The sequence below is a fragment of the Ranitomeya variabilis genome, chromosome 1 (genome assembly GCF_051348905.1).
Source record: "Ranitomeya variabilis isolate aRanVar5 chromosome 1, aRanVar5.hap1, whole genome shotgun sequence".
NCBI classification, from domain to species: Eukaryota; Metazoa; Chordata; class Amphibia; order Anura; family Dendrobatidae; genus Ranitomeya; species Ranitomeya variabilis.
In genome coordinates this window covers 837822386-837848363 of record NC_135232.1, presented here as the reverse complement: position 1 = coordinate 837848363, position 25978 = coordinate 837822386, and the positions used below count along the sequence as shown (strand labels likewise).

At 46.3% G+C, this 25978-nt stretch overlaps 1 protein-coding gene across 1 annotated transcript in view; it reads right to left on the bottom strand.

Moving 5' to 3' along the window:
- ARHGAP24 (Rho GTPase activating protein 24) overlaps nt 1-25978 on the bottom strand; it is a 1388018-nt gene that overhangs the window by 1184561 nt on the left and 177479 nt on the right. The window lies entirely within an intron of this gene.

Sequence of the window (25978 nt, the reverse complement as noted above, 5' to 3'; positions counted from 1 at the left end):
ATTAACTCATAACATCAGAGTGGCAATTTCAGATCACAAGAGCTTTCCAGACACAGAAACGAAACTGCAGCTGTGAACTGGAACAAAATGCAAAAAACAAACAAGGACAAAAGTCCGACTTAGCTGGAAGTTGTCTGGTAGCAGGAACATGCACAGAAAGGCTTCTGATTACAATGTTGACCGGCATGGAAGTGACAGAGGAGCAAGGTTAAATAGCGACTCCCACATCCTGATGGGAACAGGTGAACAGAGGGGATGATGCACACAAGTTCAATTCCACCAGTGGCCACCGGGGGAGCCCAAAATCCAATTTCACAACACCTGAGGGTCCTGGAGGAGTTGTCGGATGAACACACAGCCACGGAGGGAGGTAGGATACCCCCAGCCATTAGACCTCGCTCCAGGAAATTCCCCCCTCTATCCAATTGTGGTGCTATTGATCTTTTTGTGCAGGTGGTCACCAATGACTTTTTGAAAATCCCCCAACACATCCAGGGGGACAATCTAACTGGGGAGGAGAGACAACGTCTCCGCCTTCTGCAGCAGCTCCCAGGTGTTGTTCTCAAGCCGGCGGACAAGGGGGGTAACGTTGTTATTTGGCCTATCAGCATGTATGAACATGAGGCCTTTCACCAACTAAGAAATCCGGTTTGCTATAAAAGGCTCACGTTTAACCCCTTGTCCGCCTACTGTGCACAGCTATCTGCTATTCTTTCAGCTGCTGTGGATGGGGAGGTGATAACGAAGGAACTGGCCACAGCTTTAGTGGTTAAAGAACCTAAGATCCCTACGTTTTATCTCCTCCCCAAAATACACAAAAACATCGATGTCCCCCCTGGACGCCCAATTGTTTCAGGACGAGGGAATTTCCTGGAGAATATCAACAAATGGATAGATTCCATCTTACAGCCATTGGTGGTGGGTCTCCCCTCCTTCTTGAAGGACACGACACAGCTACTTCGGACGGTCGACGGTCTTTCACTTGACACAGACACCCTCCTGGCTACAGCTGATGTCGAGTCTTTATATACGAACATTCGACACAGTGACGGACTACGTGCCGTTCAATTCTTTTTGGGTTCATCCGACTACTCCCTCAACTTCAGGGCTCTAATTTTGGAAGTATTAGAGTTTACTCTTACTCATAATTTTTTCACTTTTAAGGGGTCCCTCTACCTACAGCTCCAGGGGACTGCTATGGGGGCGGCCTTTGCCCCCTCATACGCTAACCTGTTCCTGGGGCTGTGGGAGAGGGACCTCTTCCTGTCAGATGGTCGGTCGTCGTCGGTGGACTGCGTCCTTCTCTGGATGCGGTACATCGACGACGTCTTCCTTATCTGGCAGGGTACATCGTCAGCACTCGATTCTTTCTTTAGGGCAGTAAATATTAATGACCTCAATATTTGCCTGACCGCTAAACATCATCCAGACGAGATCGAGTTTCTGGATGTGACTCTCCGCAGGGATTTTGGCGGAAGTATCAGCACGAATATATTCCGTAAACCAACGTCAACAAATATGCTGCTACATGCCTCCTCCTCTCACCCAAATCACATGATTCGGGCTGTGCCTGTGGGACAATTTTTGCGTCTTCGGCGCATTTGTTCTACATCAGAAATTTTTGAGGTGGAGGCAGAGAAACTTAAGCAACTTTTTGCGGAAAGAGGATATAGCCATAGGGCCATAAAAAGGGCATATCACAGAGCGAAATGGTCTGATAGGAATTCCCTTCTCTATCGGGCCAATAGTAGCACGAATGACTCTAGAGTGATAAGGTTTATTACTAACTTTAATACTCAATCTGAGGCAGTACGTGCTGCCCTTACAAGAGCTTGGCCTATATTGAGGACGGATACTACTATGGCTAAAATCCTCCCCAAAAAACCTGCCATTACTTTTCGACGTGCTAGGAATTTACGCGATCGGTTAATACGGAGTCACTATGATGCTGCTCCTCCCAGAACATTTTTGAGTGATATCCCTGCTAGGAGGGGTTGCAGGCCTTGTGGTCGCTGTGTCGCCTGTATAAATGTTGATCACAGTGATTCGTTTGTTGATTCAACTGGGCAGAAGACCTTTAGAATCGATGGGTCGATCACGTGTGTGTCTAGGAACGTCATTTATTATGCCACGTGTCCGTGCTCCCTGATCTACGTTGGACTTACTACACGCCAGCTTAAGGTGCGGGTCAGGGAGCACGTGCGTGGCATTCAGGCGGCTAGCGGCCAGGAGGATGTAACCCTCCTGAAAACTATACCTAGACATTTTAGAATGCACCATGGATGTAATAGTAAAGATCTGCGTGTCAAGGGTATTGATATTCTAGATCCGGGGATTCGTGGGGGCAATATTTCCCAACGTCTGGCCCAGTTAGAGTCTCGCTGGATATGGACCCTGGACACGGTTCATCCACGGGGCCTGAATGAGTCATTAAGTTTCTCACCTTTCTTGTGATCATCGCCCTCTGGGTATATATTTGCGATACACCGCTCTTTTATTAACTCTTTTGTTGTTTTTTCTTTTATTCCTGTTTTTATATATCGTATTAATCTATGTACTTTTGTGTTTTGTGTTTTAGGCTTAGTATAGTTGTCTTCTGTTTTTGTTCTCCCTGATATTTGTGGACAAATGGATGTGGGCACCATCTAGCATCTTGTGGGCTGACGCCCTCTACTATGGAGCCTTATTAGGCACAAAGCTTCTACGCCATTACAATCTCCAATACATCTTGAGGACGTCTGGAAGGACTGTTTGGAGCTCTATTATATTAATATTTATCTACAGACTGATTATCAGCCCCTTGTTCTAATCATCCTATAGACCAATATTTCTTATTATGGAGCCCTTTGTGGCACAGAATGTGATATCATTGAAATCTATGTGATATCTGTAGGATGTCTGAACGGACTTTTTTGGAGCTTCATTTATGTATATCCATATTGGAGACTTAATTTTGGTGTAGCTTTCCCCCTCCCTCCTCCCCCCTTTTTTGGTCCTGCAAGTCACTGCATGTAATTTGTAAATGGTTATCTGCTATTTTTGTGACTTATGTATATTATTTATGACCTTCCATTTGCCCTAATGCGTCCTTAATGTGTACCATTGTTTTGATATCTGTTATATATTATTTTTGATACTCACCACTGTTTGGGCAGCGTCTTCCCTTTAGTGTGATGGCGGCTTTGGTAATGCGGACCATCCGCGCATGCGCATACTCGCCCACTTTTCTCGGTCGGTGTTTGCGCCGTATGTGCGTCCGCCACTGGACTTCACAGGGCCCTGTGTTTGTCCGGTGGTCGGCGGTCTGCGGCGCACACCACGATCTATAATATTCCATCACATTGCCGCTGCAAGCTACCTAGGGGAACACAAAGCGGTTGCTATAGTCACCGTTAGACACTTCCGGGTCGCTCCCGGTTACTTCCTGTATATGTGACTATATAACTACGTACCTAGCCTCACTTAACATGCCCCCTGAGGAAGGTGTTAAACCGAAACGTGCGTCGGGGAGGACGCACGGACCCTGCGGACATCCCACCCTGCTCTCTACTTAGAGGTAAATTGTACTTATACTGTTTGTGCCCTGAATGGATTTTCCCCACTGGATTGTTGTTATCTTATCTGCATTAAGAGGACCTGTTGTTGGGTCCAAGTGAGGGCTTATATAGCCTAATATGTGCAATATATTTATTCATTTATCAGCTTCTGGTTGGCACATGCTTTGATCATGACGGGTGTGTGTGTCCTGGGTTCCGTGCGCCCTTAATTTGTCTGTTTTTACATTTATGCGGTGTTTTGGCACACCTTGCAGTACCTGATATTCACCTGCACTTTGTTTATATGATGTATGTTTTGTAATTTATATGAATTTTGTGAAGAAATAAAGTTATCTAATTTTACATACATCGTTATATTTGGACTTACTGGTCGTTGTCTTTGGGTCCGTGTGACCCACATCCTTTTGCCTCTTTTGAAATTCAGGTACAGTAGCAGAAACATGGTCAAGAAACAAAGGTCCTACTTAATATAGGTAATCACAAAGAGGGAAAGGCAGAGTCTAGGACTGGCCAAGATTAGTGCTAAATATGTACATAGATACTACAGGCAAAGAAAAGGACAATGCTGGAATCAATGCAAAACAGCACTGACCACTGAGAAAACCAGTATTCGAAGCAATGTGGTGCTTGCAAAATCAGATGCAGCTATTATTCATCATTGGCTGCTGCATAAGTCAATGAAGACAGAAGTAACTTGTTAATGTATATATTGATGACTGGCTGTCATTCAGGTGTTAAATTATCTGAATTATTTGACCTTTCACAGATATATTGCACCAAATTAAACCCATAAAGATAAATGAATAGATTTGTCCAGGAAAGATATATATCTTGGTACCGTGTTAGCCAGTAGATAGAAAAATATTTAGAATTGAGAGTCCTCAGTGGTCTATGCCTGATGAAGAAGCCTGAGTTGTCTCGAAAGCTTGCAATTTGTTACTATCTTTTCAGTTAGCCATTAAAAGGTATCAACTACTGAGGACTCTCAATTCTAAATATTTTTAGATTTGTCCACAAACCATAAAAATGCCACAATCTGACTTTACACAGGATCAATAAATATCGAATTTGTTGCTCTCTTTGATATATTCTTTATGGCATGCTGCATCTGCGCTGAAGGAAAAAATCAGCATGCTCTGACAATATTAAACTGTGTCCAGATTCCTGATAATTTAATTTACTGTTTTAGAAAATGTATTACATGACCTTTAAAGATGATTATTGTCTCAAATTAGTTTGAAATCTGCCTTGAATTAAACACAATTTTCTGCTTCAATTTAAGAAATAAATATCCTTAGATACAGATTGGTAATTTTGCTCTAATAATACATTATCTTATAGTTGTATTAAAGTGCCCTTACACCTGGATAGCTGTTGGCCAGAACTCCTAATACTGTACAGTCATCAGTTCCTGCTGAAAATGATGGATTTGGACAATTTACATAGAAATAATATGGGAGCTTTTAGCATATGCTCAAATTTGAACAGTTACACAGCAGCTATGACATTAGTGAGAGATTTGAAAACCTGTAAGTATTCTCACTCTAATCTTTGCAACCCCCATTTACATCAATAGACAATGGATTACATGTGCAGTTTTGGACTGGAGTACATTGGGTCCTCCAGCCTCTCTAGATAGCTTCCTATACACATTAGACAGCTGTTAGTCAAGTGCTTTTTCCATCAGCAGCTACCCCCATACAGAAGTATGCTCGTATTGGAATTCAAATGTTTTTGATTTGGAAAGTAATTTAAGCCATTGCCAAAGACATCTAGATGTGTCAAATACTGTCTCTAGGTGATTTAGATGCTCTTCCCATGTCGTGCTATAGAAGGCGATGTCATCCAGGTAGGCACAAGCATAGTCCTGGAGACCATCCAGAAGCCGGTCAACCAGCCTCTGGAAGGTCGCCGGGGCATTCTTCATCCCCAATGGCATAACTCAAAACTGGAATAAGCCGAACGGGGTGACAAATGCCGACTTGGGAATAGCGTCAGGACTAAGGGGAATCTGCCAGTAGCCTTTGCATAGATCCATGGTGGTCAAATAATTTGCCCCCACCAGCCGGTCTAACAACTCATCCACACGCGGCATGGGATACGCATCCATCACCGTTTTCTCATTGAGCTTACAATAGTCTACACAAAACCGTGCAGTCCCATCCTTCTTGGGCACTAACACTACAGGGGATTCCCAGGGACTATCTGACTCTTCAATGACCACTAAACGCAACATGTCTTGTATCTCTTGTCGCATCCCTTCTCGTACAGACTCTGGGACGCAGAAGGGGGGTTGTCGCAGGGGGGTCTGATCCTGGATCTCAACCTTGTGTTGTGCCAGGCGAGTGTACCCTGGTCTCCCCGAAAACATCCTCTGTCGCTGCCTCAACAACGCCTCCGCCTGCTGTCTCTCCCGGGGACCTAGGTCTTCACCCAAGTGTACCTGGTCCCATGTTTTGGACTGGGTCCTTTCCCCTAAGACATCAGGCAAGGGATGTCCGGCTAAATCCTCTGCTTCAGGTGCACAGATGGCCACTACCTCTTCAGGGCGCTCCCGGTAGGGCTTCAGCATATTCACGCGGAACATGCGGATAACCCTGGGGTCATCACAATCGGCGACATTATAGGTGGTGTTGGCTATTTTCCCCACTACCTGGTAGGGCCCCTGCCATGCAGCTTGGAACTTGTTCTGCCTAGTGGGCTCTAACACCAAGACCTTCTGTCCTATTTCCAAGGTGCGTTCTCTGGTCCTCCGATCGTACCATACACACTGGTGCTGCTGGGCCACCTGCATGTTCCCACGTACAGCCTGGGTCAGCTCCTGTAGGCGGTCCTGGAATTCCAGCACATAGGTACAATAGCTACCCCTTCTATGATGCCCTCCCCTTCCCAGTGTTCTAGCACTAAGTCTAGGGGTCCCCTTACCCACCTCCCATATACCAGTTCGAATGGGGAGAACCCCATGGATTCTTGGGGCACCTCCCAACAGGCAAACAGGAGGTGTGGCAAGAATTTCTCCCAGTCCCTGTAGGTCCTGGTAAAAGTCCCAATGAGTTGTTTTAACGTCCCGTTAAAGCGTTCACACAACCCATTGGTTTGCGGGTGGCGCTTCTAATGGACTTTATGCCGCACAGCTTCCAAAGTTCGTTAGTCACCTCGGCTGTAAACTGGGTACCCTGGTCCGAGATAATCTCCCAGGGAAATCCAACCTATGAGAAAACCTGGAGCAGGGCAGCCGCCACCATCTCTGCCAGTATGTTAGGTAACGCAACCGCCTCTTGATACAGTGTGGCATAATCTACCACTGTCAATATATACCTTTTCCCTGATGGACTGGGTTTGGCTAACGGCCCTATCAGATCGACCACTTCTCGGCTAAAGAGTTCCTCCACAATGGGGAGGGGGCGTAATTTGGCCTTGCATCTATCTCCCCTCTTGCCAATGTGCTGGCAACTGTCACAGGTCTGGCAGTACTGACGAACATCATAGGTTACCCCCGGCCAAAAGAAGTTTTGTGTCAGACGATGCCTGGTGTGACTGATGCCGAAGTGCCCGGAAAAGGGTATGTCATGAGAGATTCGCAGTAACTCCTGCCTATACTTCTTGGGAACTACCAGCTGTCATTTTATAGTGGGGCTCGTCCCTGTGTGGTGCTGCTCTGTGATCTGGTAGAGGAGTCCCTGCTTCCATACAAACTGTTCCCCTTCCAGTACCCCTCTCCCCTCCTGTGCCTTCCCACGATATCCCTCCAATGAAGGATCCTCAAGTAACTCCCTCTTAAATTTAGCTGGGGTGGCCCAAGAAATGTGTCTGGCTATGGGAATATGTGTAGGGCTGGGATGTCTTACTGGGCCTCCTCTGAGTGTGATTCCGCCTCTGCAGCTCGAACTTGTCTCTGGGTGGTCACAGGATATGTCTCAGCCAGAGGGGCAACCGCGAAGGCAGACAACATGGGCCCCAAGTCGTTTCGCAGCAAAACGTCTGCAGGCAAATCCTCCATCAAGCCGACCTCAACAAGGCCATCCCCAACTCCCCAGTTCAGGTGAATCCCGGCAGTGGGTAGTGGGTAGTCCATCTTCTCTTGGTCCCGGACGAGATGAGGCTTCACAAGTGTCAAAGTTGCCCTGGAATCTCTTAGTCCCTGCATATGTTTCCCATTAACCCACATGACCTGTCGATGCTGTTGTCGATTATCTGCCCGGGCTGCCTGCATGGGGTCTACTTCATGCAGCACTTCCTCCATCTCTTCCACCCCCTGGTTAGTCGTAGCCCCCAATGCCGGGTCAGCTTCGCCTTGGTAGCAGTGTACAGTGGCCCGGCTGAAGGTAGCTGTTCCCGCCTTTGGCCACTGGGTATGCTGAGTCCGGTTGGGACATTGTCTTTGCAGGTGGCCCAGCTGATGGCAGGTGTGGCATCGCGCCCCAGGTGGACTGTGGTAGGCTGATGTTTTTAGCTGGTCCCCCTACCATCTTCTGTGGTTTGGGGGCCTCCAGGTCCATGGGTGGACCCCTAGTGACCATCTTTGATCCAGACAACTGAGGCCTCCTGGCATCATGATGTTCATTGGCCAGACAAGCGGCCTCCTCAAGAGTCATTGGCCGCCTGTCCCGAAGCCATTCCTGTGTCTCGGGGGTTAGTCCATTAAAGAATCGTTCTAACAAGAAGAGCTGGAGGACATCCTCCTTAGTGGTTGCTTGGCTCCCTTGTACCCACTGTAGCAGTGACCACCATAATTTACAGGCCCATTCAGTGTGGGTATCGGTTACGCGTTTTATAAGTACGCGGAACTTTTGGCGGTATGCCTCTAATGTCATACAGGGCCAAGATCACTTCTTTGATCTGCTCATAGTCCATACAGTCTCATCAGGTACTATGCGATAGGTGTCCGCTGCCCGGCCTGTCAGCTTGCTAGCCAGAATCTGAACCCGTTCCTCCGGCTTCACTTGATGAAGGGCACACTGCCGCTCAAAGTCCTACAGAAAGCCATCAATGTCTTCCTCTTCCTCCCCCAACTGTCGGAAGGCATTATACTGGATCTTTTTGTGGCTTACTGTTGAAGGTACCTGAGCTGAGGCCAGAGCTCCCCCTACTCGCTGACTCTCCTCTCTCCGCTCTGTCATCTCCATCTTGGCCAGCTCCACTTTGGTCCGCTCTGCCATCTCCATCTTGGCTAGCTCTATCCTGATCTGCTCGGCCATCTTTTCCTTCAGATCAGTACGCACATCAGCCATCACCTCTCATATGATCTCTACTGCAGGGTTTGGGCCATAGAACACCAGTCGGTTCTTTACCTCCCTCTGGAATTCAGTCTCCTCCACATTCACATTGGGGGGTGCTGCACTGTCGTGTTCCATGATGGCTGCTATCAAATCCGCGTTTGTTTTGTTTCTGGCTATTAACCCTCGGGCTACCACCAGATCTTTTAATGTAGTCCTCTTTAACTTCTGGTAGTTGTTTTCCATTCATTCCTTTCCTCCTGTAGACGGGGTATGATATCACGCTGTCTGCTATTAGTGTATCGGGGTAGACCGTGCTTGAGTACTTCTTTCAGTACCACCCTGTGTTTCAGGAGGTCCACTCTACTTTGGCTGGAGTCTGAATGAAGGACGCGGGCTGGAATTGCTTGGTTACATGGGCGCATATAAAAGATCACTGCTTCTACTTTACTCACAGGACACAGAATATATCACACAGATACAGAGGGCAGGCCAATTGAAAAGCGGCAGGCCAGACATACATTACAATAGCTGCAGGTGGCCGGAGCCTGCTGATGTTTACTGTGGGAATTACAAAGGTGGGGGAGGTCAGAAGGGGGATATCTTGTCCCCTCTGCCAAGGGGTGCAGCCTGTGGGCTGATGCATTAGGGACATGCATCTCACATGGAACCTATTATACATACATATAACTGCACAACATATTCTGGGTGCTGGGGGATTCCGTAACAGACAATAATTGCCTGGGAAATATGAGTAAAATACTGTGAGATTTTGGAGCGCCCCCACGTCAGGGCAATGGGGTACTCGGTACCGGGTCCCTCTCGGTTCTGGGGATGTCACGGTGGCCTGACCCGGTCCGTGGCCCTTTGAGGGGCATCCAATTAAAGGGTGTAGTTTGTCTGGTGTTCGTGACGCCACCTGTGGTGTTCGGTCAGGGTGACCGACGCTGCTTAGGGGTCCGCTGGGGTGATGGAATGGCAGCTAGATGGTATACCTTCCCACAGGTGAAGTATGTCCCCAGGGCTTCCCAGATGTGTAGGTGGTGATCATGGACGATGTAAGGCGCAATGAATAACGAGGACACAAAGGTTGCAGTCTCTTTACCTTTTACTGAAGACTTCAGCATCCACAGTACAGTTCACAGGGCAGGCAAAGTCTGGCCGGTCCGAAGGCAAATCCAGAGTTCTCTTAACCAGGTGGAAATCAGTGGCCTTCCTACTAGCGCCTGTGTGTTGTAGTACTTCCCTGCTGAGCACCACGGGATTGTCCTCACAACTCTTGTAGATCTTCTAGATGTTATGTCTTCCTCTCTATCCCCCAGATGGTATGGAAAGGACAAACCCATTTGACTGGGATGGCCTGAGGCTTGTTTATAAGGACCCTAGAGATGCCACGACCCCCACAATTTGCCACCGTGTCTTCTTAGGTATTAAGGTCGGGCAGCCAACTTGGAATTCACTGTCCTGCCGGTCTCTGAAGTAATGCGTAGAGTCAATTACTCCCTCGGTGTTCCGGCCACCGGCTACGCGCCTCAGAAGGAGGCTGCCTGTCTCGGGGCAGAACTCCTCCCGGTGTTTTCTCCTCGTGCTGTGACTTCGTTTCTCTCTCTCTACAATACACTTCTCTTCGTGTCCTTTCCTTAGGATACTGCCGCACGTGGGGCAGGCGCAGCTCCGTAGCTATCTCGTGCTAGGCCTCTGTCAGGATCCCACCCCTGACAGGGACCTCTGTCTGCAGCTCAGATGTTCCTCCTTTCCCCCTGTCTGCCTGACAGGTGTTGCCTGGGCAAAGCCCAGCCAGCTTCTCCCTAACTTTCTATCCAAACCACCATTTTTACCCTTCTGTGAGGAGTGCCCTACTAGATAGGAGCATGGCTCCCCCTGGTGGTATGGAGTGTGAAGTGTGTGTGATGCCGTGATACCTGGAAAGATGAACTCCTTTAGTGCCATCAGATGTAATATCACTCCTCCTGGTGGAAGAATAACATTACTGCAGCAACCAGGACTCTGGGGCGCTGCATTCCCACTTGGACTCTATTGAACACGTTTTGTCCTCTGTAATTAAACACTGTCTTTTTAATGTACAAATGACTTCAACCTATCTGGCTAGAGGAAAACGAATAGTAACCAAAGGTAACCAACAGTATATTTAACGGGTGGTACCAACAGAAGAAACTGTGACAAAGGACAGTCTAGGCATAACTGAATTTTGGTGTGGACCGCATAGGTGTCTGCTGGTGAATTGTGCAGGTGGACTTTTTGTGAAAGCTTCACAGAGCATATAACAAAGCTTATTCTTGAAGTAAGCCAATTTGGACTTTCAGCTTTCAGGAGATGTAAAAATTCCCCATTTTGCTTTAACCCCTTCATGACCCTAGCATTTTTCGGTTTTGCGTTTTCGTTTTTCGCTCCCTTCCTTCCCAGAGCCATAACTTTTTTATTTTTACATCAATATGGCCATGTGAGGGCTTATGTTTTGCGGAACAAGTTCTACTTTTGAACAACATCATTGGTTTTATGTCGTCTACTAGAAAACGTGAAAAAAATTCCAAGTGCGGTGAAATTGAAAAAAAAGTGCAATCCCACACTTGTTTTTTGTTTGGCTTTTTTGCTAGGTTTGATAAATGCTAAAATGGACCTGTCATTATGATTCTCCAGGTCATTACGAACTCATAGACACGAAACATGTCTAGGTTCTTTTTTTATCTAAGTGGTAATGAAAAAATTAAGCAATTTTCCGATACCAGTAGCGTCTCCATGTTTCGTGATCTGCGGTTGGGTGAGAGCTTATGTTTTGCGTGCTGAGCTGATGTTTTTAATGATACCATTTTGGTACAGATACGTTCTTTTGATTGCCCATTATTGCATTTTAATGCAATGTCGCAGCGACAAAAAATGCCCTGTGATTCTGGCGTTTCAAATTTTTTTCTCACTACGCAGTTTAGCGATCAGGTTAATCCTTTTTTTGTTATTGATATATCGGGCAATTCTGAACTCGGCGATACCAAATATGTCTAGGCTTGATTTTTTTATTATTGTTTTATTTTTAATGGGGCAAAAGGGGGGTGATTTAAACTTGTATTTTTTTTTTTTTTTTCATATTTTTTAAAACATTTTTTTTTTACTTTTGCCATGCTTCAATAGCATCCATGGGAGGCTAGAAGCTGGTACAACTCGATTGGCTCTGCTACATAGGAGCGAAGCATAGGTCGCACCTATGTGGTAGATTAACCGCATTGCTATGGGCACCGACCACAGGGTGGTGCTCACAGCAAACCGGCATCAACAACCATAGAGGTCTCAAGGAGACCTCTGGTTGTCATGCTGATGCATCGCCGACATACGATCAGTGTTTGACAGCGGCATGTAACTAATTAATAGCGGCAGGCGGATCGCGATTCCACCCGCCGCTATTGCGGGCACATGTCAGTTGTTCAAAACCGCTGACATGTCCCGGCTTTGATGTGGGCTCACCGCCGGAGCCCGCATCAAAGCGGGGGTTCTGACCTCGGATGTACTATCCCGTCCGAGGTCAGAAAGGGGTTAATAGCAAGGGCCTAAAAGCATGGTTATCCAAAAGTCATCACTTTGCATCATATTATCAATATGCCTATCCTCCCACAAGCATTGCAGCATATACAGGTCCTTCTCAAAAAATTAGCATATAGTGTTAAATTTCATTATTTACCATAATGTAATGATTACAATTAAACTTTCATATATTATAGATTCATTATCCACCAACTGAAATTTGTCAGGTCTTTTATTGTTTTAATACTGATGATTTTGGCATACAACTCCTGATAACCCAAAAAACCTGTCTCAATAAATTAGCATATCAAGAAAAGGTTCTCTAAATGACCTATTACCCTAATCTTCTGAATCAACTAATTAACTCTAAACACATGCAAAAGATACCTGAGGCTTTTAAAAACTCCCTGCCTGGTTCATTACTCAAAACCCCAATCATGGGTAAGACTAGCGACCTGACAGATGTCAAGAAGGCCATCATTAACACCCTCAAGCAAGAGGGTAAGACCCAGAAAGAAATTTCTCAACAAATAGGCTGTTCCCAGAGTGCTGTATCAAGGCACCTCAATGGTAAGTCTGTTGAAAGGAAACAATGTGGCAGAAAACGCTGTACAACGAGAAGAGGTGACCGGACCCTGAGGAAGATTGTGGAGAAGGACCGATTCCAGACCTTGGGGAACCTGAGGAAGCAGTGGACTGAGTCTGGTGTGGAAACATCCAGAGCCACCGTGCACAGGCGTGTGCAGGAAATGGGCTACAGGTGCCGCATTCCCCAGGTAAAGCCACTTTTGAACCATAAACAGCGGCAGAAGCTGTACTTTTTTCTGATGAAAGCAAATTTTGCATGTCATTCGGAAATCAAGGTGCCAGAGTCTGGAGGAAGACTGGGGAGAAGGAAATGCCAAAATGCCTGAAGTCCAGTGTCAAGTACCCACAGTCAGTGATGGTGTGGGGTGCCATGTCAGCTGCTGGTGTTGGTCCACTGTGTTTCATCAAGGGCAGGGTCAATGCAGCTAGCTATCAGGAGATTTTGGAGCACTTCATGCTTCCCTCGGCTGAAATGCTTTATGGAGATGAAGATTTCATTTTTCAGCACGACCTGGCACCTGCTCACAGTGCCAAAACCACTGGTAAATGGTTTACTGACCATGGTATTACTGTGCTCAATTGGCCTGCCAACTCTCCTGACCTGAACCCCATAGAGAATCTGTGGGATATTGTGAAGAGAAAATTGAGAGACGCAAGACCCAACACTCTGGATGAGCTTAAGGCCGCTATTGAAGCATCCTGGGCCTCCATAACATCTCAGCAGTGTCACAGGCTGATTGCCTCCATGCCACGCCGCATTGAAGCAGTCATTTCTGCCAAAGGATTCCCGACCAAGTATTGAGTGCATAACTGAACATTATTATTTGATGGTTTTTTTGTTTGGTATTAAAAAACACTTTTATTTGATTGGTCGGGTGAAATATGCTAATTTATTGAGACAGGTTTTTTGGGTTATCAGGAGTTGTATGCCAAAATCATCAGTATTAAAACAATAAAAGACCTGACAAATTTCAGTTGGTGGATAATGAATCTATACTATATGAAAGTTTAATTGTAATCATTACATTATGGTAAATAATGAAATTTAACACTATATGCTAATTTTTTGAGAAGGACCTGTAGATTGCCATGCCCACCAACACGATGTTTCAATGTCATAACACTACTGCAACTGTTGATTGCCATGACCAATGACGTACTCATCATCAATTTTGCTATGTCTTTCTGCTTCGTCTCCTGCCTGAGTCAAGTCTAAGTCCTTCTCCACTTCCACCTGCTCCTGCTCTTCTTTCTCCTCCTCTTCATCCTTCAAATACTACAGGATGTGACATTGACCTTGAAAGTTCCAACAGACACAGGGCAGCACTGAAAAGGTGAACATGGTTGTGCTTCCTCCATTTCCTCTTGCATTCTGTTAAGTGTCTAGCAGGATTAAAAATTGCTGATTCCAGATGTATCTCTACTAACAAATGTTATAACCACTTCAAAAGGCTTCAGTAGGTGACTTACATTTGCCATTAACTGCCAATGCTGGATCTCAAAGTCATGCATGCCTTTGAATGCTGCATGATATAGTCCATCAACTGCTGCTTATAAAAATTCTGCATCAAATTCCAGTGGGTTGCAATGTCACAAACCATGTCTTCCACAGCATCAACTGTAAGACTTTTTATGGTACAGTATGTTCCTTAGCCCCCACAGTGCTGTGGGTTAAGGTATTTTAGGGCAGTATAGAAACAAGTGCCAGCAACAAACTGGAATTTCTTCTCTGGCTACAATTAACAGTTATAGTGGCAGAAGAGGTGGACTGAGCAGACAGCATTGCTGTCAGAGAGTACATTATCCTGCTGTGATTAAGATGAGGCATGTGTCATATACAAAATTACACCCTCGTCCCCTTCTTCCTCACTAATGCGCTTTGTTATGACACCAATGGCAGAGGGTCTCAGAAGTAAATACCAAGTCTGCAAACACAAAAAAACAGCTCATAGGGCAGTGGTAACTGGGCTGACCGTATATCTAATCCTAGCACCACAAATAGCAGCAGCCGGGGAACGTGCCTACGTTGGTTCTAGACGTCTCGCGCCAGCCGGAGAACTAACTAACCCTAGAAGGGAAAAGATAGACCTTTCTTGCCTCCAGAGAAAAGACCCCAAAAGTTGGATACAAGCCCCCAACAAATAATAACGGTGAGGTAAGAAGAAAAGACAAACGTAAGAATGAACTAGATATTTAGCAAAGAGAGGCCCACTGACTAATAGCAGAATATAGTAAGATGACTTATACGGTCAGCAAAAACCCTATCAAAATTTCCACGCTGGATATTCAAGAACCCCCGAACCGTCTAACGGCCCGGGGGGAGAATACCAGCCCCCTAGAGCTTCCAGCAAAATCAGGAATCACATTTAGTACAAGCTGGACAAAAAATAAGAGCAATGCAAATAACCAAAAAACAAGAAAGCAGGACTTAGCTTAATTTTGCAAGAACCAGGACCAGCAGACAGGAGCAAACAGAAAGGAACTGATTACAACGATGCCAGGCACCAGACTGAAAATCCAGGAAGCCTAAGTAGCAACACCCCTGGACTAACGAGCCAGGTGGGTACCAAGCTGGGGAAAAAAACTCAAAGTGTCATGTCGCTAGTGACCACAAGAGGGAGCCAAATAATCCAATTCACAACAGTACCCCCCCTTAAGGAGGGGTCACCGAACCCTCAACAAGACCACCAGGACGATCAGGATGAGCAGCGTGAAAGGCACGAACCAAATCGGCCGCATGAACATCAGAGGCGACCAACCAGGAATTATCCTCCTGACCATAGCCCTTCACTTGACCAGATACTGAAGCCTCCGTCTGGAGAGACGAGAATCTTCTCCACCACGTACTCCAACTCGCCCTCAACCAACACCGGAGCAGGAGGCTCAACAGAAGGAACCACAGGTACAACGTAGCGCCGCAACAAAGACCTATGGAACACGTTGTGAATGGCAAACGATACCGGAAGATCCAAGCGAAAGGACACAGGATTAAGGATTTCCAAAATCTTATAAGGACCGATGAAGCGAGGCTTAAATTTAGGAGAGGAGACCTTCATAGGAACAAACCGGGAAGACAGCCATACCAAATCCCCAACACGAAGTCGGGGACCCACACCGCGACGGCGGTTGGCAAAACGCTGAGCCTTCTCCTGTGACAACTTTAAATTGTCCACCACATGATTCCAGATCCGCTGCAACCTATCCACCACAGAATCCACCCCAGGACAGTCAGAGGGCTCAACATGTCCCGAGGAAAAACGAGGATGAAAACCAGAGTTGCAGAAAAATGGCGAAACCAAAGTAGCGGAACTAGCCCGATTATTAAGGGCAAACTCAGCCAATGGCAAGAAGGTCACCCAATCATCGTGATCTGCAGAAACAAAACACCTCAAATAAGCCTCCAGAGTCTGATTTGTTCGCTCCGTTTGGCCATTAGTCTGAGGATGAAAGGCAGACGAAAACGACAAATCAATGCCCATCTTAGCACAAAAGGATCGCCAGAACCTGGAAACAAACTGGGATCCTCTGTCAGACACGATATTCTCAGGAATGCCGTGTAAACGAACCACATTCTGAAAGAACAAAGGAACCAGATCGGAAGAGGAAGGCAGCTTAGGCAAAGACACCAAATGGACCATCTTGGAAAAGCGATCACATACCACCCAGATGACAGACATGCCCTGAGACACCGGAAGATCTGAAATGAAATCCATGGAAATGTGCGTCCAAGGCCTCTTCGGGACAGGCAAGGGCAAGAGCAACCCGCTGGCACGAGAACAGCAAGGCTTAGCTCGAGCACAAGTCCCACAGGACTGCACAAATGACCGCACATCCCGTGACAAGGAAGGCCACCAAAAGGACCTAGCCGCCAAATCTCTGGTGCCAAAAATTCCCGGATGCCCTGCCAACACCGAGGAATGAACCTCGGAAATGACTCTGCTGGTCCACTTATCAGGAACAAACAGTCTGTCAGGTGGACAAGAGTCAGGTCTACCAGCCTGAAATCTCTGCAACACACGTCGCAAATCCGGAGAAATGGCTGACAAGATTACTCCCTCTTTAAGAATACCAACTGGTTCTGCGACTTCAGGAGAGTCAGGCACAAAACTCCTTGAAAGAGCATCAGCCTTCACATTCTTTGAACCTGGTAAATATGAGACCACAAAGTCAAAACAGGAGAAAAACAATGACCAACGGGCCTGTCTAGGATTCAGGCATTTAGCAGACTCGAGATACATCAGATTTTTGTGATCAGTCAAGACCACCACACGATGCTTAGCACCCTCGAGCCAATGACGCCACTCCTCAAATGCCCACTTCATGGCCAACAACTCCCGATTGCCAACATCATAATTCCGCTCAGCAGGCGAAAACTTCCTAAAGAAAAAAGCACATGGTCTCATTACAGAGCAACCAGGGCCTCTCTGCGACAAAACGGCCCCTGCCCCAATCTCAGAAGCATCCACTTCAACCTGAAAGGGAAGTGAGACATCAGGCTGGCACAAAACAGGCGCCGAAGTAAACCGGCGCTTCAACTCTTGGAAAGCTTCCACGGCTGCAGGAGCCCAGTTAGCAACATCAGAACCTTTCTTGGTCATATCCGTCAAAGCTTTAACAACGCTAGAAAAGTTAGCGATAAAACAACGGTAGAAGTTAGCAAAACCCAAGAACTTCTGAAGACTCTTAACTGACGTGGGTTGAGTCCAATCATGAATAGCTCGGACCTTGATTGGGTCCATATCCACCGCAGAAGGGGAAAAAATAAAACCCAAAAAGGGAACCTTCTGTACTCCAAAGAGACACTTTGAGCCCTTAACAAACAAAGCATTCTCACGCAAAACCTGAAACACCATCCTGACCTGCTCTACATGGGAGTCCCAATCATCAGAAAAAAACAGAATATCATCCAGATAAACAATCATAAATTTATCCAGATACTTCCGGAAAATATCATGCATAAAGGACTGAAACACTGAAGGAGCATTAGAGAGCTGTTGTGAAATTGGATTCTGGGCTCCCCCGGTGGCCACTTGTGGAATTGTACTTGTGTGCATCATCCCCTCTGTTCACCTGCTCCTATCAGGATGTGGGAGTCGCTATATAACCTTGCTCCTCTGTCAGTTTCATGCCGGTCAACAATGTAATCAGAAGCCTTTCTGTGCATGTTCCTGCTACTAGACAACTCCCAGCTAAGTTGGACTTTTGTCCTTGTGTGTTTTTGCATTTTGTTCCTGTTCACAGCTGCTGTTTCGTTACTGTGTCTGGAAAGCTCTTGTGAGCGGAAATTGCCACTCTGGTGTTATGAGTTAATGCTAGAGTCTTAAAGTAATTTCTGGATGGTGTTTTTGATAGAGTTTTCTGCTGACCATGAAAGTGCCCTTTCTGTCTTCTTGCTATCTAGAAAGCGGACCTCGATTTTTGCTAAACCTATTTTCATACTACGTTTGTCATTTCATCTAAAATCACCGCCAATATATGTGGGGGCCTCTGTCTGCCTTTTGGGAAAATTTCTCTAGAGGTGAGCCAGGACTGTCTTTTCCTCTGCTAGGATTAGGTAGTTCTCCGGCTGGCGCTGGGCATCTAGGGATAAAAAAACGTAGGCATGCTACCCGGCCACTTCTAGTTGTGCGGCAGGTTTAGTTCATGGTCAGTATAGTTTCCATCTTCCAAGAGCTAGTTCTCATATATGCTGGGCTATGTTCTCTCGCCATTGAGAATCATGACAGTTTGACCGGCCCAAAAAAAAGGGTTAAATTACTGGCTGAGAAAGGAGAGAAAAAAGAAGTCTGCTACAATTTTTTTTTTTTTTTCCTCTAGTTCTGAGTGTGCTCTTAATTGAATCACTTGCTAGTCTGCCTATACTGCAGCCTTCCTCTCTTTCTCTCCTTCTAATCCTTGAATGGCTCTGTGTTCACCTGTTTCAAATGGATCTTCAGAGTGTAGCTACAGGTTTGAATAATCTCGCCACAAAGGTACAAAATTTGCAAGATTTTGTTGTTCATGCACCTATGTCTGAGCCTAGAATTCCTTTGCCTGAATTCTTCTCGGGGAATAGATCTCACTTTCAAAATTTTAAAAATAATTGCAAATTGTTTTTGTCCCTGAAGTCTCGCTCTGCCGGAGACCCTGCACAGCAGGTCAGGATTGTAATTTCCTTGCTCCGGGGCGACCCTCAAGACTGGGCTTTTGCATTGGCACCAGGGGATCCTGCGTTGCTCAATGTGGATGCGTTTTTTCTGGCCTTGGGGTTGCTTTATGAGGAACCTCATTTAGAGCTTCAGGCGGAAAAGGCCTTGATGTCCTTGTCTCAGGGGCAAGATGAAGCTGAAATATACTGCCAAAAATTCCGCAAATGGTCTGTGCTTACTCAGTGGAATGAGTGCGCCCTGGCGGCGATTTTCAGAGAAGGTCTCTCTGATGCCATTAAGGATGTTATGGTGGGGTTCCCTGTGCCTGCGAGTCTGAATGAGTCCATGACGATGGCTATTCAGATCGATAGGCGTCTGCGGGAGCGCAAACCTGTGCACCATTTGGCGGTGTCTACTGAGAAAACGCCAGAAAATATGCAATGTGATAGAATTCTGTCCAGAAGCGAGCGGCAGAATTTTAGACGAAAAAATGGGTTGTGCTTCTATTGTGGTGATTCAACTCATGTTATATCAGCATGCTTTAAGCGTACTAAGAAGCCTGACAAGTCTGTTTCAATTAGCACTTTACAGTCTAAGTTTATTCTATCTGTGACCCTGATTTGTTCTTTGTCATCTATTACCGCGGACGCCTATGTCGACTCTGGCGCTGCTTTGAGTCTTATGGATTGGTCCTTTGCCAAACGCTGTGGGTATGATTTGGAGCCATTGGAGGCTCCGATACCTCTGAAAGGGATTGACTCCACCCCATTGGCTAGTAATAAACCACAATACTGGACACAAGTGACTATGCGTGTTAATCCGGATCACCAGGAGGTTATTCGCTTTCTGGTGCTGTATAATCTACATGATGTTTTGGTGCTGGGATTGCCATGGCTGCAATCTCATAACCCAGTCCTCGACTGGAGAGCTATGTCTGTGTTAAGCTGGGGATGTAAAGGAACTCATGGGGATGTACCTTTGGTTTCCATTTCATCATCTATTCCCTCTGAGATTCCTGAATTCTTGTCTGACTTTCGTGACGTTTTTGAAGAACCCAAGGTTGGTTCACTACCTCCGCACCGGGAGTGCGATTGTGCCATAGACTTGATTCCGGGTAGTAAATACCCTAAGGGTCGTTTATTTAATCTGTCTGTGCCTGAACACGCGGCTATGCGAGAATATATAAAGGAGTCCTTGGAAAAGGGACATATTCGTCCTTCGTCATCTCCCTTAGGAGCCGTTTTTTTCTTTGTGTCTAAGAAAGACGGCTCTTTGAGGCCGTGTATTGATTATCGACTTTTGAATAAAATCACGGTTAAATATCAATATCCGTTACCACTGCTTACTGATTTGTTTGCTCGTATAAAGGGGGCCAAGTGGTTCTCTAAGATTGATCTCCGTGGGGCGTATAATTTGGTGCGAATCAAGCAGGGGGATGAGTGGAAAACCGCATTTAATACGCCCGAGGGCCATTTTGAGTATTTGGTGATGCCTTTTGGTCTTTCAAATGCCCCTTCAGTCTTCCAGTCCTTTATGCATGACATTTTCCGCGATTATTTGGATAAATTTATGATTGTGTATCTGGATGATATTCTGATTTTTTCGGATGACTGGGACTCTCATGTCCAGCAGGTCAGGAGGGTTTTTCAGGTTTTGCGGTCTAATTCCTTGTGTGTGAAGGGTTCTAAGTGTGTTTTTGGGGTTCAAAAGATTTCCTTCTTGGGATACATTTTTTCCCCCTCTTCCATCGAGATGGATCCTGTCAAGGTTCAGGCTATTGGTGATTGGACGCAACCCTCTTCTCTTAAGAGTCTTCAGAAATTTTTGGGCTTTGCTAACTTTTATCGTCGATTTATTGCTGGTTTTTCTGATGTTGTAAAACCATTGACTGATTTGACTAAGAAGGGTGCTGATGTTGCTGATTGGTCCCCTGATGCTGTGGAGGCCTTTCGGGAGCTCAAGCGCCGCTTTTCTTCCGCCCCAGTGTTGCGTCAGCCTGATGTTGCTCTTCCTTTTCAGGTTGAGGTCGACGCTTCTGAAATCGGAGCTGGGGCGGTGTTGTCGCAGAGAAGTTCCGACTGCTCCGTGATGAGACCTTGTGCTTTTTTTTCCCGTAAATTTTCGCCCGCCGAGCGGAATTATGATATTGGGAATCGGGAGCTTTTGGCCATGAAGTGGGCTTTTGAGGAGTGGCGTCACTGGCTTGAGGGGGCCAGACATCAGGTGGTGGTATTGACTGACCACAAAAATTTAATTTACCTTGAGTCTGCCAGGCGCCTGAATCCTAGACAGGCGCGCTGGTCGTTGTTTTTCTCTCGGTTTAATTTTGTGGTGTCTTACCTACCGGGTTCTAAGAATGTTAAGGCGGATGCCCTTTCTAGGAGTTTTGAGCCTGACTCCCCTGGTAATTCTGAGCCCACAGGTATCCTTAAAGATGGAGTGATATTGTCTGCCGTTTCTCCAGACCTGCGGCGGGCCTTGCAGGAGTTTCAGGCGGATAGACCTGATCGTTGCCCACCTGGTAGACTGTTTGTTCCTGATGATTGGACCAGTAGAGTCATCTCTGAGGTTCATTCTTCTGCGTTGGCAGGTCATCCTGGAATCTTTGGTACCAGGGATTTGGTGGCAAGGTCCTTCTGGTGGCCTTCCCTGTCACGAGATGTGCGAGGCTTTGTGCAGTCTTGTGACGTTTGTGCTCGGGCCAAGCCTTGTTGTTCTCGGCCTAGTGGATTGTTGTTACCCTTGCCTATCCCGAAGAGGCCTTGGACGCACATCTCGATGGATTTTATTTCGGATCTGCCTGTTTCTCATAAGATGTCTGTCATCTGGGTGGTGTGTGACCGTTTCTCTAAGATGGTCCATCTGGTTCCCTTGCCTAAGTTGCCTTCTTCTTCCGAGTTGGTTCCTCTGTTTTTTCAAAATGTTGTTCGTTTGCATGGTATTCCGGAGAATATCGTTTCTGACAGAGGGACCCAATTCGTGTCTAGATTTTGGCGGGCATTCTGTGCTAGGATGGGCATAGATTTGTCTTTTTCGTCTGCTTTCCATCCTCAGACTAATGGCCAGACCGAGCGGACTAATCAGACCTTGGAGACATATTTGAGGTGTTTTGTGTCTGCGGATCAGGATGATTGGGTTGCTTTTTTGCCTTTGGCGGAGTTCGCCCTCAATAATCGGGCCAGCTCTGCCACCTTGGTGTCCCCGTTTTTCTGTAATTCGGGGTTTCATCCTCGATTTTCCTCCGGTCAAGTGGAATCTTCGGATTGTCCTGGAGTGGATGCTGTGGTGGAGAGGTTGCATCAGATTTGGGGGCAGGTGGTGGACAATTTGAAGTTGTCCCAGGAGAAGACTCAGCTTTTTGCCAACCGCCGTCGTCGTGTTGGTCCTCGGCTTTGTGTTGGGGACTTGGTGTGGTTGTCTTCTCGTTTTGTCCCTATGAGGGTTTCTTCTCCTAAGTTTAAGCCTCGGTTCATCGGCCCGTACAAGATATTGGAGATTCTTAACCCTGTGTCCTTCCGTTTGGACCTCCCTGCATCCTTTTCGATTCATAATGTTTTTCATCGATCATTGTTGCGCAGGTATGAGGTACCGGCTGTGCCTTCCGTTGAGCCTCCTGCTCCGGTGTTGGTTGAGGGTGAGTTGGAGTACGTTGTGGAAAAGATCTTGGACTCTCGTGTTTCCAGACGGAAACTCCAGTATCTGGTCAAATGGAAGGGATACGGTCAGGAGGATAATTCTTGGGTCACTGCCTCTGATGTTCATGCCTCCGATCTTGTCCGTGCCTTTCATAGGGCTCATCCTGATCGCCCTGGTGGTTCTGGTGAGGGTTCGGTGCCCCCTCCTTGAGGGGGGGGTACTGTTGTGAAATTGGATTCTGGGCTCCCCCGGTGGCCACTTGTGGAATTGTACTTGTGTGCATCATCCCCTCTGTTCACCTGCTCCTATCAGGATGTGGGAGTCGCTATATAACCTTGCTCCTCTGTCAGTTTCATGCCGGTCAACAATGTAATCAGAAGCCTTTCTGTGCATGTTCCTGCTACTAGACAACTCCCAGCTAAGTTGGACTTTTGTCCTTGTGTGTTTTTGCATTTTGTTCCTGTTCACAGCTGCTGTTTCGTTACTGTGTCTGGAAAGCTCTTGTGAGCGGAAATTGCCACTCTGGTGTTATGAGTTAATGCTAGAGTCTTAAAGTAATTTCTGGATGGTGTTTTTGATAGAGTTTTCTGCTGACCATGAAAGTGCCCTTTCTGTCTTCTTGCTATCTAGAAAGCGGACCTCGATTTTTGCTAAACCTATTTTCATACTACGTTTGTCATTTCATCTAAAATCACCGCCAATATATGTGGGGGCCTCTGTCTGCCTTTTGGGAAAATTTCTCTAGAGGTGAGCCAGGACTGTCTTTTCCTCTGCTAGGATTAGGTAGTTCTCCGGCTGGCGCTGGGCATCTAGGGATAAAAAAACGTAGGCATGCTACCCGGCCACTTCTAGTTGTGCGGCAGGTTTAGTTCATGGTCAGTATAGTTTCCATCTTCCAAGAGCTAGTTCTCATATATGCTGGGCTATGTTCTCTCGCCATTGAGAATCATGACAGAGAGCCCAAAAGGCATCACCAAGTACTCAAAATGACCTTCGGGCGTATTAAATGCAGTTTTCCATTCATCTCCTTGCTTAATGCGCACAAGGTTGTACGCACCACGAAGATCTATCTTGGTGAACCACTTGGCACCTTTAATCCGGGCAAACAAGTCCGACAACAGAGGCAAAGGATACTGAAATTTAACAGTGATTTTATTCAGAAGCCGATAGTCTATACAAGGTCTCAAAGATCCGTCCTTCTTGGCCACAAAAAAGAATCCCGCACCAAGAGGGGAAGAGGATGGACGGATATGCCCCTTCTCCAGAGACTCCTTGATATACGAATGCATTGCGGTATGCTCAGGTACAGACAGATTAAATAATCTTCCCTTAGGAAATTTACTACCTGGAATCAAATCTATAGCGCAGTCACAGTCCCTATGAGGAGGAAAAGCACTGGACCTGGACTCGCTGAATACATCCTGATAATCAGACAAATACTCAGGAACTTCCGAAGGAGTAGAGGAAGCAATAGACACCGGCGGGGAATCACCATGAATTCCCTGACAGCCCCAACTTGACACAGACATTGCCTTCCAATCCAAGTCTGGATTATGGGTCTGTAACCATGGCAGACCCAAAACGACCAAATCATGCATTTTATGCAGAACAAGAAAACGAATCACCTCCCGATGTTCAGGAGTCATGCACATGGTTACCTGTGTCCAAAACTGCGGCTTATTTTCCGCCAATGGCGTAGCATCAATACCTCTAAGAGGGATAGGATTTACCAACGGCTCAAGAACAAAACCACAGCGCTTGGCAAATGACAGATCCATAAGACTCAGGGCAGCACCTGAATCCACAAACGCCATAACAGGGTAGGAAGACAATGAGCAAATTAAAGTCACAGACAAAATAAATTTAGGTTGCAAATTACCAATGGCGACCGGACTAACATCCCTTGTTAGGCATTTAGAGCATGCTGATATAACATGTGTAGAATCACCACAGTAAAAACACAACCCATTCTGACGTCTATAATTTTTCCGTTCATTTCTAGTCTGAATTCTACCACATTGCATTAAATCAGGTGTTTGTTCAGACAACACCACCAGAGGATTAGCGGCTTTGCGCTCCCGCAAACGCCGGTCAATTTGAATAGCCAGCGCCATGGAATCATTCAGACTTGTAGGAATGGAGAAACCCACCATCACATTCTTAATGGCTTCAGAAAGGCCATTTCTGAAATTTGCGGCCAGAGCACACTCATTCCACTGAGTAAGCACGGACCATTTCCGAAATTTTTGGCAATACACTTCAGCTTCATCCTGGCCCTGAGAGATAGCCAGCAAGGCTTTTTCTGCCTGAATTTCAAGATTGGGTTCCTCGTAAAGCAATCCGAGCGCCAGAAAAAACGCATCAATATTTGCCAATGCCGGATCTCCTGGCGCTAGCGAGAAGGCCCAATCCTGAGGGTCGCCCCGCAAGAAAGAGATAACAATTTTAACTTGCTGAGCTGAGTCTCCAGATGAACGGGGTCTCAGAGATAGAAACAATTTACAATTATTCCTGAAATTCCTAAACTTAAATCGGTCTCCAGAGAACAGTTCAGGAATAGGTATTTTAGGTTCAGACATTGGACTACTGGTAACAAAATCTTGTATGCCCTGCACACGAGCAGCAAGCTGATCCACACTAGTAATCAAGGTCTGGATATTCATGTCTGCAGCAAGCTCAAGCCACTCAGAGGTAAAGGGGAGGAAGAAAGAGAGGAAAAAAAAAAAAACTCAGAATTTCCTTTCTTATTATCCCATTTCTGCAATGCATTAAACATTCACCTTCGGCCTGGCATACTGTTATGACCCCAATGGCAGAGGGTCTCAGAAGTAAATACCAAGTCTGCAAACACAAAAAAACAGCTCATAGGGCAGTGGTAACTGGGCTGACCGTATATCTAATCCTAGCACCACAAATAGCAGCAGCCGGGGAACGTGCCTACGTTGGTTCTAGACGTCTTGCGCCAGCCGGAGAACTAACTAACCCTAGAAGGGAAAAGATAGACCTTTCTTGCCTCCAGAGAAAAGACCCCAAAAGTTGGATACAAGCCCCCAACAAATAATAACGGTGAGGTAAGAAGAAAAGACAAACGTAAGAATGAACTAGATATTTAGCAAAGAGAGGCCCACTGACTAATAGCAGAATATAGTAAGATGACTTATACGGTCAGCAAAAACCCTATCAAAATTTCCACGCTGGATATTCAAGAACCCCCGAACCGGTCTAACGGCCCGGGGGGAGAATACCAGCCCCCTAGAGCTTCCAGCAAAATCAGGAATCACATTTAGTACAAGCTGGACAAAAAATAAGAGCAATGCAAATA